General features: G+C 38.5%; 1 protein-coding gene and 3 pseudogenes across 2 annotated transcripts in view; 2 read left to right on the top strand and 2 right to left on the bottom strand.

Moving 5' to 3' along the window:
* The window catches only part of LOC110044115 (uncharacterized), a 169,446-nt gene that overhangs the window by 42,759 nt on the left and 112,227 nt on the right, over positions 1–14,460 (top strand). The window lies entirely within an intron of this gene.
* Positions 1,555–3,740, bottom strand: LOC149108293 (serine/threonine-protein kinase 4-like; annotated as a pseudogene).
* LOC149108291 (uncharacterized) lies at positions 3,749–13,452 on the top strand (annotated as a pseudogene). The gene is made up of 5 exons (XR_016209194.1): positions 3,749–3,753; positions 4,279–4,692; positions 11,451–11,544; positions 11,893–12,002; positions 12,969–13,452. The product of XR_016209194.1 is annotated as an uncharacterized LOC149108291 (transcript).
* Positions 6,767–10,814, bottom strand: LOC149108292 (uncharacterized; annotated as a pseudogene).

Here is a 14,460-nt window from a genome sequence, read left to right as displayed (position 1 = left end):
TAAATTCTCGAAAGTTTTAGTCATTACTGCCAATTTTCAGTTGTAGTTTTCACTGCTCGACTTAAGATGACCACATCTTGATGGTAGGATTACTAAAAATGACCACATTTTGAAAACCCAACAGCGAACACTACAACAAATAGGGAAATCACTTTGTATTTTGTAAACGTTGAGTGTTAATGCTTAGGGCTAAAAATTCACAAGTAAATAAATATTATCTGCTTTTTTGCAACCTTGATTTTAATTTGTTCCTATTTAATAATTCCCACTGAAAAGGATTCTGATCTAATACTGCTGGAAAAGGTACCACAAACCATTCAGCACAAAAGAAAAACAGCATACAGGGCTAATTCACTTGAAACCTGAACTTGTTCATCTTTAGTGGGTTCAAGGAACTCTGACAAGATTAGAATTATATTGAAACAGTAGCAAGTTTCTTCGGGTTGTGTAAGTTGTAGGGCTTTAAAAAGCTTTTTTTTGTGTGATTGCAATGCTTATATTCAATACTGAAGTTAAATGGTTTTGAGGTTTACTAAGAGAATAAAATCAAATTAGTGAAGCAAAAAAGATGGGTTATGATGCATCCTGCTGGTCTTGTAAGGCTTCTCAGCTGTTTGAGAACAAGGTAGCAGTCCCAATTCTGAATCAAGTCCAAGTATTAAAACTAGAAGTTTTAAAGGGCAGAGTTGACTTAAGTACACAGACCCAAGCAAATCCACTGGACAAAGGTCCAGTAGTCAGATCATTGCCTGTATTTACATCTTCATTAAATTCACAACAACAGTTTGCTAACAAGTGGTACGCATACAGTACCTACCCTGGTCCATAAACTAGAAATAAAAACCTACATACTGGATAGCTGTTGGATCACTGTATGATCATTGTTTGCTGACAAGTGGAATTAGCGTGCCTTGCCTCAGTCACTTTGTCAATGACAAAAAAAAATTGTGAGATATTGTCCCTTAGATTTCACAATATCAGGGTCGCAATACACTGTATACCGGTAATTTATTTCTGATGATTATCAATTCAAGAAACTTCTAGTCATAAATACCAATTTTCAGTGGTTTTAGTTTTCACTGACCTGAGCTATAGATGACCACATCTAGATGGTGGGCTCCCTAAAATGACCACTATTTGAAAACCAGCTGGAAATACTATTAACAACAAATGGAGAAACCCTTTTGTTAGCAGCTATCTGCAACCCTGATTCTGAGTTTTTCCTTTTGACAGACTTTTCATAAACGGCCCTCACTGCCAGCTACAAAAAAAAGAATTTGAATTGCAAGATATTGTATGTATTCACTTGAAGCTTAGCTGTTCAGACCTTTTTGGTTTACATTTTACTTTAGAACTAATTTCTGCAAAATTTTCAACCATTTGCTTTACAAACGGAATTTTTAACTCTTGTTCTACATATGACCTTTTTGATTCAGTTGAAGAATTCATAGGTAAACATAGGTATGCACAGGTAAACTTTACATTGATTTCTTTTTCTACATAGAAATTTGATATCCTTTGAACAGAAAGAGTTTCTAGTTATTGTTGGTAAAGTTACACATTTGCTTTGAGCTGTGAGAGAAGATATGAAATAGTACATCTAAATTCTGGATCCTGTAGCAGGCACTTTCTTTGTCCTTCCATAAAATAGCTTTCCATACTGATTTTGCCACTGACATCTGCCATGACTATCCCAAGTGAAAACATGTCCAAAGCAAAAGAACTATTTCTGGTGCTATATGTCGGTGTTTTTTTCTTTACTCTTCTTGCTCGTGAGCAGTCATGGACTTCTGTTTAGAACGGGCATCAGACAACCAAACAGCCTTTCCAAAATCAATGAGCATTGTATGGTATGTATTGTTTACCGCCGTAACAAGAATGTTGTCACTCTTAACATCTCTATGCAGAGGCCTTTTTGATTGTAAATGCTCCAAAGCTTCACACATTTGCAGTGTGATCTTTTCTGCAGAGGACTTTGAGAGAGACATGGATTTACTATGTAGGGCACGATGCAAAGTACAAGGAGAATTGCCAAGACCATAAAATATGACACAAGAAAGTAGGGTTTTTGAGTAAAACGTACACCAAACAAATGAGGTATTGATGCATACGAGCATTGTACCGTAGTAGTAGCTTCATTTCTGACATCCTGAGAAGAGGAGAGATGATTAAGTACTTTGACAGCTACTGGAATGCCCTTGTAGTACTTCTTCACACACTGACCGAAAACACCTTGTCCAAGTTGAACCTTTATTTCATAGCCATCTTTATCTTTTGTAGACATTAAGTGATGCCGCTCAATTTCAGAAACATTGGGATTAACTCCTGTGCCACCCAAGGAAAACATCTAAAACACAGGCACACAAAAACATGTCACTGAACTAACCAACTTAAAAGTGATACTCAATAGCTTTATTGATAATATTGTAGAACTATACTTCCCTATGCGACCTTATTGTGCTCATGGGCAGATTCAGACTGAGGTGCTGCCAGGGGGCTGCAACCTTTCCTCCCCCCTTCTTTTTCTTAAAATATTGTTTAATATCTATAGAAGTGTGTCTTCCAGAGCCTTAATCTCTGGACAAAATTGCTCAAGTCTACTACTGGCACTGTCTATAAACTTCATGTGTTGTCATTATCTTGATGACTTTAAATAACTTTGACACCTTCCTTGTGCATATATTTAAACTTATGCCCAATTGTGCATAAACTAGGCCAAAAGGCCACCAAATCAGATGAATCTTGATATGCCAATTAAAATTCGATGATGAAAAATGGAGGTCACTGAACTCGTTCCAGAGCTACGGGTAGATTCAGGCCCAGTTCAGACGTCGTGCTTTTGCCGTGCCGAACTAAATTCACGAATTAAGTTCGACAAAAGCACAGCAGAAGCACGGCGTCTGAATCAAACTTTTGAATTAAGTTCGGCAAGCAATTAAATTCGACAAGCTCTAATTGCAATTTAGTTCGGCAAGACAGAAGCACGACGTCTGAACTGGGCGTAAGCCTAAATTAATGGTGTTTCTTAGATACTTAAGTGTTGCTATGGAAACCTTTAATAGTATAAAAATTATCAACACTTGTTGAACAATGGACATTTGTTTGATACCATTTTCAAAAATGAAACAGTGTTGTAGCATCGATCCATCACGCAATTAGTATCAAGAAATAAGGAAACTCTTCTGAGCCACTTTAAGAGAACGAGGTTTGTGACAAATGTACTGTTTTGCTATTCTTTTGCTATTTTATCAGATGGAAAAGTGCATGAGGTGTTTTTCTGTTATCCCACACCTTAATGACAAATTCAATGCAAATTTTAACCCTTTGCATACCGCAAGAATATATGTATTGCGACTTAAATTAAATAACACAGAACGTATTTAAAAAGAAAAGGAACAGTTCAACTTTTAATTAGGAATTACCTTTGTTCCCGTCCCATATAGACAGGCTGACTGGGGTACCCTTCCGCCGTTCTCCCGAAGTAACAAATCTTTGTTTGTCTTCCATTTTAAATAGTATTTCCGTGCAAGGAAAAGAAGTCGCTGGTTTTGCTCCAATTCTTTATGTAATCGTTCGGCGAGACCCTCGATGACTGCGTTCGCTTCGAACTTACTATGATCATTTGCTTTTCTCTTCTGAAGCCGTTTCCTCTTCTTTCTTTCGTTTCGCATACGACGACGCTTGCTAGCGGTGTTCTCTCTCCATTTAAACGGGGTTCTATGGGCTTGTTTGTTTTCCATGGAGTCCCATGGAGTAGGAAACAATTTAGTTTCGAGCTTAGCACTAGTCACTGCTGCCGCTCTTTCCCGCCGAAATATGTTGAAATAGCGCCAAAATAGAAGTATAAACGGGGTGTATGGGGACATAATGTATCCACATAACATGTAGAGCGCTGGTTATGTAATCGTAGTCACCCTTTACTGAGGATTTTTGTAACAGGGTAGAGAGGAAAAAATTAATGCGCCATGTACCACTTTCTTTGTCGTGGTAAAGATCAAAACGCTGCCTGTACGTTCTAGATGGCACATAGTCATGACAATGACGGCATTGATGGTTGAAAAAACCTTACATGTGAAATATATAAGTTCACAACTTTAGTTTTTGGTTTCGTGTCGAATTGTCGAGACCAGACCCAGGCCCCTTTTCGGCTATCGGCGACCTCGTGCTCCTGTTTTGACTTTTGCGCCAATGTACCACCAGGGGTGCCAATGGGAACCAATGGAATGCTGTCCTCATTTTGGACATCGTTAATGATTATAAAAGACATTTGAATTTCAGGCGCGATTATTTTGAACTATTGGTGCATCCAGCTTCGTTCAGTTCGTTACATTTTCGACATTTTGGTGTTTCTTCCTTCAATGTGGCAAGGCAAAGACCCTCCATTTCAAAACATCGACTTTTTCCTAATCATTCATCGCCAACGTACGATCGCCAGACTTGAATATTACTAATACAACTCCGCAATCTGTCCGGCCTCTGATACCGACCAGAACATCCACGTCGACTCCCGGGCGTCGACTCCAACGAGAGCTGGCCGGGAAAATATCCTCGCGCCACTGGATTCAACCCCGGTGGACCATGAAGCGGCGAATTTAAATGAATCTAGCGTTGGTGGCAGTGGTCCATGTAATTGATGTTTATTGTACTTTGACCGGTGAGAATGGAGAAGATGTTAAGTGGGATCTTTCTCAAAAGTAAGTTTATGTTTTATTAATTTGTTGAGACTGAGTGGCCATGACAGTTGTCAGGGCGACCAAGTTTTGTCTTTGGGCAACTTTTTACCTTCACTTTTATGAAAGCTTGTAAGAGTTGGGCACCCGAGATTTTCTAGATAAGAACCTTTGTAATGCACCCTGCAATTCTCCTTCGAGCACAGCCTTGATACATGCTTTTCCTTATATAATTTTCTGCCATAGGCAATCATTGTTTCAGCGATCTTCAGGTGTCTAAACCTTCCAAGGGAAACCGTTTGACTCCAAGCACCATTTGTCATGTCCTTTACAACAGAGCAAACATTGTAAATCAGAAAATTGTTTTAACTATAATAATTTGAACTAGAATGAGTTGAGTTTGAACTAATAAAATAAAATGATTTCAACCCAGAAGCAAACATTATCCATGATGCATTATCACTACTGATAAAGGAAGAGCAGTAAGAAAAACTTCTTGTCACGTAGGGGCCAAACCACCCCCCAAATGTTTCGTCAGTTCTTGGGTATTTCACATTATTTCGCATTACTTAAAAAGTATCGACTCTTTCTACACTGAACTTGGCAGATGAGCAGGAGACCTATTGGCAATTGTATTTAGGTGAAAACTGTCAGTAAATGTCAAAGTTGTGACGTCACAGTGATGACGTCATGTTTTTTGCCACTTTTGAAGTTTTTAATATGCGTATTTTTTACAATGTGTTTGAAAGAGCACATAAAAGGGAGTGGAAACCTGAAAAAATTTTGTCCATATCACAAAAATTAAATGAAATATGGCATTTTTAAACGTGAAAAATAACTCTGCAAAATATGGGGTCCCCCCTTTAAGAAAAATCCCCAAATTGGAGCCGTAACTTTGTTCCAGCAAATGCAGCTATGTTGCACATGTGATGTGCCAGATGACTAAAGCAAAAGTAAAGAAGAAAATCAGAATAAAAAATTATCCCTCTAGTGTTATTGCGTTAAAATTAGTTTCGTTACGTCATAACCTGTGACGTCACCCGTTTTGCTACTGTTAATACCATCCTAACAAAGCCGAAAATCAAATTTCTAAAACCATACGATTTTTGACAACATCAAGCTTTCTATTTTTCTAGATTATTAGCCTTCCTAGAATAAAACTAAAAAAAATAAACCAGAGAGACTGACTTAAGAAGGACAGTATGGTTAAGCAAATTCCGGGGGGGGGACAAAAAAATATTTAACTTATCATATCTCAAAAAATAATCATCATAGCAAAACACGGTTTCCGGCATTTTATTCCTTAAGTCAAGGCCTTTTCAATGACATAATCTTTTTATCAGATTTTACAAAAAATTATAGCACGTTTTGGTGACGTCATCAATTATGACGTCATAATCTGACATTTTGTCACAACTTCCAAATTGAAATAAACTGGAGAACAAAGAAAGCTCATCTGCCAAACTTGGTTCAGAAATATATAAACCAAGCAAATATAGCCTTCATGAAACATTAGGGGGGTGGTTTGGCCCCTACGTGGTTTGTTCCCAAGCGGCCCACGCTCAGTTTTTGTATAACATTACTGCAGACGGTATCAGGTCATTTCGCCCGATGACCCATTCGCCCGAAGACGTTTCGCCCGATTTCTGAGTCGATTCGCCCGAAGAAAAAGTCGATTCGCCCGGACCAAGAGTCGATTCGCCCGGACTAAGAGTCGATTCGCCCGGACTAATAAAATCCAGGTTAATCAAGTATGTTTTGTTGGCTTAACTTAATCAAACATATAGCATTTAACGTTTCCTAATCTTTAGCGCTGCCAGTAAATTGTTAAGTTCAATTTAGCGTTTATTGTAAACAAACGCTGCCAGTGGATACATCTATTTTTCACGCCAGACACTTCGACTTATCACGCGTTTCTTGCAAACAAACTCTGTCCATAGATACGTTATTCGTATTCCCTTTTGTTGTTTGTAGTATATTTAACCGTCTTATTTTAGATATGTTTATCAGAACTTTTCACGATCACATTCTACCGTATTGCGTTATCGATTGCGATATGCAAATGTCTACTAAAAATGCAAGAAACCACGCTATGATTTAAGTAACGCCATATTTTATTGGATATGATTTAAAAATCCTATTTACATGATAGTATCCTAACCTATATGAACCTATATGAACCCTATTGACAATGAAATATATACAGCGAATAAATATTTACGTCAAACCTACAGCAAAAAGAAATCTACGTATTCAAGTGAAGCGAACAACTAACAACTGCAAGCACGATTTGTAGGAACAGATATTTCCATTTGAAACCCTAATCCGAGCTTATACACCAACATCTTATTAAGATATTATCCTAACCTATACACTAACCTACATCAAAAAGAAATCTAGGTATTCAAGTGAAGCGAACAACTAACAATTTCAAGCTCGATTTGTAGGACCTTATACACCAACATCTTTTTAAGAAAGATTCTAACCTAAGATGACCGAACTGGTCCGTAAAGTTAACTGCAGGCTCTAAGCAACTGCTCTGCTGTTTTATCTTTGGACGCATATTGGTCCCAGAGTTCAAATATCTTGCCTTGAAGGCGGCGTTAGGTTTGCCTTTGAATTCGCATCAATTTTCCATCAGACACAAGCCTAATCTGCAAGGCGAACAACTTCGCTTCTTTGTGCAAGTGCTGTACTAGGATGTAAAACGGGATGTGTACCTTGCCCCCGGCGCGTCGATTGAGAGCGTTGTGCCATCCTTCAAGGTTGTTATTCGTCCGGACAGCCTGTCCATATACGCTCCAGGCCTTAGGGGAGAAGATCGAGCTTTCAATCCACGTGGACTTTATGTAGCGGACCAGCTTCTTCAAGGCGTCGGTAGTGGCTGTTCCCCGCAGTTGGCTAAACGCAGTAGGAATCTCATTGTCTGGCAGGAACGGCAGAGCTAGCAATTTCCTGATTAGGCGGTGGGTTCCGTCATATTGTTTATAGGCTGTTGCTACTCCCAGCTCTTGAACCTAAAAATAAAACAAATTCTTACAGTTAATAGTCTCACACAATAACCGGGTATTCTTGAGCTTAGTTTCGAGGTTTCATAGTGTATTGTCGTAACTGCAAAATTGTAAATAAATAAATTGTAATTGTAAATAAAATTCAATTTTTTTTTGGAAAACTGAGAAAAACAGAAATCTAAACATACATATACACTCAATAATTGCTGCTATACAACTCACCTTCCTCCACACCGCCTGGGTCCAGTGGAAAACACATCCCATAATCGTCACCTCCGGCAAAACTGTCTTCACTGCGGACCACACTGCACTCTCGAAGTCAAGCACCACTTTTTTGACTGATGGCTCACTGGGAAGCGCGTCAACCACGGCTCTAATAAGAACCTACAAAATAACAAAAAAAAAACACACACAATATAAGTACCTACAACACGGAGATTTTACAGATTAAAGGGGCGATGTCACGGTATTTGAAGTCATTTTTTCTGATTGCTTTTAAATTGAAGGAAACCTCAAGATGATAATTTTCCAAGATAGAAAAACACCAACGGAGAGACAAGTTGAGTTGTCCGTGACGTAGCCCTTTTAACTGTTCTGAAGTTACCGGTATGCAACTTAACCCTTGTTGATAAAATTGGGCTATTATTTTTAGGTTTCCCGGGAGACATATATTCTTTAAGTGTATTTTAACTTACCTTCTTGTGATCATTTTTCTTCTTTCCGGACATTAGGACGAATGCCAAAGGAACTTGTTTTGCGCACTCCTCTGCCCGCACGAACGCGTTGATACTCAGAAGCTGGGTGAACGGTTTCCGCACCAGCTTGAATGTGCCGTCCACGTACCATGTTTTGGCCTTTGCAAGTTGCTCAAGCTGTTGTTTGGTGGCGAACACGATGTGTCTTCTACTTTTAACGCGTACATCGGCTTGGAGGAAACCAGATGGAAGATGGTCCTCTTCGATCTCAAAGTCTAGGTCTGCTGGATCGTCGGGGCGGAGACGCTGACGGAGTCGACTCGCCGCCCTCGCCAGGTGCAGCGGCTTAGACAGTGCAGGACATGGTGCTGGCGTTAGTTCCTCTAGCAGAACCTGCGTGTAGAAAGGGCACATAATTAGTAATAAATAATACAATATAGTCCGCGCGTGCATCTGTTGAGCTATTTCATTGATAAAATTTGGGATCAGCGATGAAAAAATATACCTGGTTACGACCCTGTTATATTATTTTAGAAAGTAAATTTGAAACGCAATGGAAATCGAAATTTGTTCCTAAGATGTCGTTAGTCCTATCAGACTCAAACATTATTGATAGATGTAGTACCTCTTCCACAATTGCTGACGCTGGCTTGAATAGCTGATCCACAGCCTTTCTCTTGACGCTCGTACTTATCTTGGCAGCTAACAGCGCGCCGACGTTAGCAGGATGACTATGGCCGTTCTTTCCAGGAACAAACTCTCCGTTAGTTTGTTTGACCGTTGCTTTGCATGGATTCCCCTTCGGCCGGACGGTACATTGCCAGTAAGTAGTCACCTTTCCCCTTTCTTTAACATTGTAGGCGTACCCGAGGCTATCAACTAATTTTTCTCGCCGTCTCTTGGTTCCATCTGCTACAATTTCGTAAGTCACGTGAACAGGACCCTCAACCATTGGAGACTGAACACTGGGGTCTTGAAGAGACGACTCTTCGACTGGGTCAGGCAGCGGGACGTGAGAATTGTCTAGCGGGAAAAGACGAAGGCAAACGTTTTTAAAGGCAACAAAACGTTGTTTAATTGTACTGTAACTGAAACAAAGGCAAACTGTGAACTCTCTGACTAAAATTAACAGTTTTTACGAAAACCTAACGATCAAGTCTCTTGAACTAAACTTTAAGTAAACTCAACAGTAGAATTATTTTAAAATGGCGCACCGTTATTATACACAAGAGAAAGAACGCATTTCAACAGCAAAATTTCATTTGAAAAAGTCGGTAACTTAAACTGCTCTAAATAAGTAGCGATAAAAGTGTAATCAGACAAAACCATAAAAAAAATTAACCTGAAGTCGTTCCATTTTCGGAGGCGTCTTCTGGCGTTTGGTCAGCAATATGTGGGTCCACGTCCATTACAAATTCTTCCATACGCTCACCTTAGACAGAAGAACAATAAGATAAAATGAGAACAAAACCGAAAAAAGGACACCCCCCGAGAACAAAAACAAACAAACAGAAGCAATACACTAAAGACTTTGCACTGAGGTGAAATCATATCAACTTCTCATTCGACATTTACTCGAAAACCCATATGTTTGAAAGAAAAAACTGCTACAACACAACACAAAACCAAAACAAACTCACCTAAAGTCGTTCCATTCTCCGAAGCGTCCGAGAATAGTACACTTCCACTAGCGGTAGGTACTTCAAACAGGATGCTGCTTGGTGGGTGAGAGAACATGGTGACCTCCGCTACAGTTCTGAGTGACGCACTGGAATCTGTTGATCAAAATATACATCTCGTAAACACACTGCTAAATTGCATAACTTTTAAACATAACGTTATGACAATGACAACTTCAGAATGAGTAAATCTTTGGGTTTACAACGAAAGCGAAAACAACACTTGCTGCTTATCGAGAGACAATATTTTAAACAACAAGCATTCCAACAATAAAAGAGAGCGTTGCACTTGACTTTAACTGACTTACTGTGAACTCTATTTGAAGGACTCAAAGAGAGGTAACTTACAGATATGTTCTTAACTGTATTAACACTGTACCTGGCCATGCTATGAGCTGTTATTCTGTGAACAAGTTGACTGTACTTTGGTGCGAAATGATCGTAGTATTAAACCTTAAAGAACAGCTTAACGGTAACTGTAGCCCTCCTTTCCTTTATAAAGATAATAATCATAAGTTTAGTTACCTTCATTCCTTGTGCTTTCAAAATTGGGTCTGGTCTCATGTCCGGGGACATGAGCGGTGGCACAGGGTTTGCACTGCCAAGGGATGTCTTCTCCATTTTTGACCGCATTTCTGTAGGTGTCACGGGCACTCCACTATCACAAATCCTGTGCTGCCACTTATTGCAGCCGTCACACAGAAGTGCTTCTTGGCGCGAATTAACGAACTTTTTACACAGTATACAAAAAGGCCCCATTTTCTTTCTTCGGGCGAATCGACTCTGAGATCGGGCGAAACGTCTTCGGGCGAATGGGCCATCGGGCGAAACGACCGCAATTCCTGCAGACTACACTGTTTGTTTGGGGCAAAGTTCTGATCCAATAGTTTGTGAGCAATATCAAATAAAAGTCAGGGAATTTTCTCTTGAAGTTACTGGTAGTTGCCCTTAATGCTCACACTGAGTTTCAGGTAATTACAGTAGTTTATAATTCAAAATTCTGAAAGTAGATACAGTAGCAAAAAATTTCTTGTTGTGTGTGCATCTACATGTACCTAAAAGAGATGTCTGTGGAATTCATTGTAAAGGTCTTTTTTCACTTGTTGAGGTAAAATTAGATGGTACTTTTGCAACCTGAGACAAAGTGTCCACTTAAAAAGTAATAAAGGGTGTCTGATACTGATGTTTCACTGTAGAATTTGCCAAGTTGAATTAATGAAACTGCTAGGTGTAATGATTGCAATCTGTGGATTTACATTAACCATACATTTCAAGGACCCCTTATGAGAATGAAGTACATGTACATTTATATTAAGCTCATATATATTATGTACCTTATTTCATGAAACATTTCAAACAGCCACACTCCTAACTCATTTTGGTCCAATCATATTTACGTTTAACCATCAAGATAACCAAGCTGTTAATGCAGCCATAATAGATGGAGTGTGAAGCACAGACACTTCCACACCAGTTATTCTCATCCGAGGTTAGTATATTTCTGTACAATTTGGTTAGGTGAAATATATTAATGTATCTATGGAAAACTCTATGCCATCAAATCTTTGTTTGACCTGAACCTTAATTCTTCGAGCTATAATGTAATAAAGTTACAGGTATTAAAAGGCTGTTGTCTATCAGAGGCTGGGTGCCTCAGACAACCAAGCTTTGCCTTCGGGCAAGTTGTTTAATTTCATTTTTATGAAAGCCTGTTAGAGCAACATGTAGGAACCTCAGGTTTCCTTGATGAGAGCTGCCAACCTTCAATTTTCCTTTAACTACAGCCTTGAATTATACTATTTGAAAGCATTTTAATGTCTGCTTTCCCAAATGACAGCTGCCATGAGGTCACATTTTAGGACCAAGAAACAGCAGCAAAAAGTTAAAGATGGTAAGAAAGAGAAAGAATTGATGAGGGAGCAATGTATCAGAAGCAGGAAGAATACAGTGAGTAGAACCTCCTTGGTTACTGTAAGGCCAACATAAATTATTCAGTAGAAATGGTGCTATTTTGATATTACATATTTTGCAAAACTGGTAACATCGTTGCTATTAATAAGAACCAACCCTAAGGCAAATCCATGGGGTTTACATGGTATAATTTTGATTAATGTTGTCATGGTAGTAATGCAGTGGAACACCAATACCACCAGCGAATTGCCTTTTTTTAAATACAGCTATACACCATACAAGGTCATAACATGGTTTCAAGGTTTTTGAATTAACTTTTGAACTCAACATACCTATCCCAATTTGATGAGTTATATTAAATTTTGTTGTCTCAACAGTCATTTCTGTTATTGAGAGAAATCAATCAGCTACGCATTAACTGTTATGCAGTATTTTAAACTAGGAAGGTGGCTAGGGAGTCAAATGATTTTGTTGTTTCTCATAATACTTATGACAAAGACAAGTGTATGTTTTGTGAATAATCTTGTGATGTGTCTTTCCTGGACATCAAGTGGTGACCACTTATGAAAACGTGCCTGAAATTTGTCTATACAGCAGGTTATTGTTGCCCTAGCATTATCTTGTTATTCCATAAGCTTAAATCACTGCTCAATTTAATATGTCTAACACATCTTTGTTAACCTTACTTTGAAGTAAAAAAGGACAGAATACAGAAATAGATGATATTTTTATAGAAATAATATAGTTGCCTCTTCTTTGTCTTTCATTTGATGCTCAAATTTCTTCATTCGGCTTTTCTTTTCTTTTAAAGTTGTTCTCGTTTTTAAGTTAACTCAACTTTCCTTTTTCAACCAACATAGTTGTTTTAAGCAGTTTTTTTTTTTCCTTATTTCTTTCTCTGCCTGGATTAACTCCACTACCTGCAGGTTGGGTAATGCTAAAGCTATTGATAAAAATTCAAGTGTGCTCAAGTGTGTTTGGTAATATTTCTGTTTGTTACAGAAACGGCTAAAAAGAGTGAAAGCCCTCTCACAGTCCTCGTCAATTTGAAATGAGGAAAAGAGGGGTTTTGAACAATTCATGAGTGTGGCTTACATGTCCTCAGAACATTCAGTATCTGAGGACAATACACATGGTGAAGAGGAAAGTTCTGGGGATGAAGATGTGCCCAAAAGGAAAGTCCTGTGTAGGAGGCCTTTAACGTGGAGGAGTGAAAATTTAACCAGCCTTTTTTCTCGACTTGATTGCAAATACAAAAGAAGGCTGTCACAAAGAAGTGAGTCAATGATGATAAAGAGGAGGGATGGTCCCCCTTCAGAGCGAAAGACACCAGATGATGCTCCTCAATTTGCTTTGTTATAAGGACATGGTAAGAACTTCCAAAGCATTCACAGACTAGTCATACCCCCATGTAGTTCTTCAAATACAGCCAACCTCTATTACGTTCTTTTAGTGGCGCTGTTTTGTAGAAGAGAGATGTTTGTATTTCAGCCCCTAAAATTCCATACTGATGGTGTAGACTTGTTTAGAATCTTACTACGAGCTCTGATTGGTTGAAGCTTTGAAGAATCACTCTTTCTTTTTAGGATTATATATGCTTTAAAAGGGGTTTTTGAGTTTTGCTGGTGCCTCTTCACAGCTGATCCTGAACTGTTACAGCAATTGACAGGGAAAAACAACACTTAAACAAGTCTATGTGCAGAACCTCATGACTACCCGGTTGATTAATAATTTAAAAACCTTGATTTACAGTATGGAATTTTTGAGGCCGAAATGCAGACAATAATTGAAACATGGCCTTAGTGACAAAGAGCAACGAGAGGCAGCAGTATATTTTTAGGCTAGATCAAACATGTATATACATCCATAACCACCAACAGTACAATGACAAGGGTGGTGTTGAAATATGCTTTGGAATACTTACAGCGGTGAAGTGCTGGTCATTGTTTTTATGATCTTTTATCTTACTTACCACAAGGAAAATACGAGGAGCTTCATCAAATTGTTAACCAAGACAATCCACCTTAAGCATTTGCTTATCAGGCCAAACATCAACCATGAGCAAAATTAACACACCTAAACTTGTAAGGAATCTAAAAGATTTTAATATATTGAAATTATTTTATTTTTTGATAATGAAAAGTTGTGTGCATGATTCTTACATCTGCACAGGGTCACCTAAGTCACAACATCTTTCTCATGTTGATGTTCATTTTCCTGACATTCAGTATATGGTTTGGTGCATTAGTGAAAGGTGGATCTCCTAAAAGTCACTGTTATTTCTGTTAATACTAATATAGATGTAGAGTTTTGTGTCCATTGATAAAAGAATTCTCAAAACAGAGTGGTACTCAGCTTGCCTACTTGTGACATAATTGATAAACAATTACTTGAGTGTCCACTTGCAGTTGTAAATGATTAAAACGTGGTCAAAGAGGATATGTACATGTAGAATATTCACACATCAAATGAAGTATTGATTCTTGAGGTTTTC

This window comes from Orbicella faveolata, unplaced genomic scaffold, assembly GCF_042242905.1.
Source record: "Orbicella faveolata isolate gen_17 unplaced genomic scaffold, um_ofav_v1 contig_26, whole genome shotgun sequence".
Classification (NCBI taxonomy): Eukaryota; Metazoa; Cnidaria; class Anthozoa; order Scleractinia; family Merulinidae; genus Orbicella; species Orbicella faveolata.
Note: the sequence above shows the minus strand (reverse complement) of the source record. Positions and strands in the feature narration are given on the sequence as shown.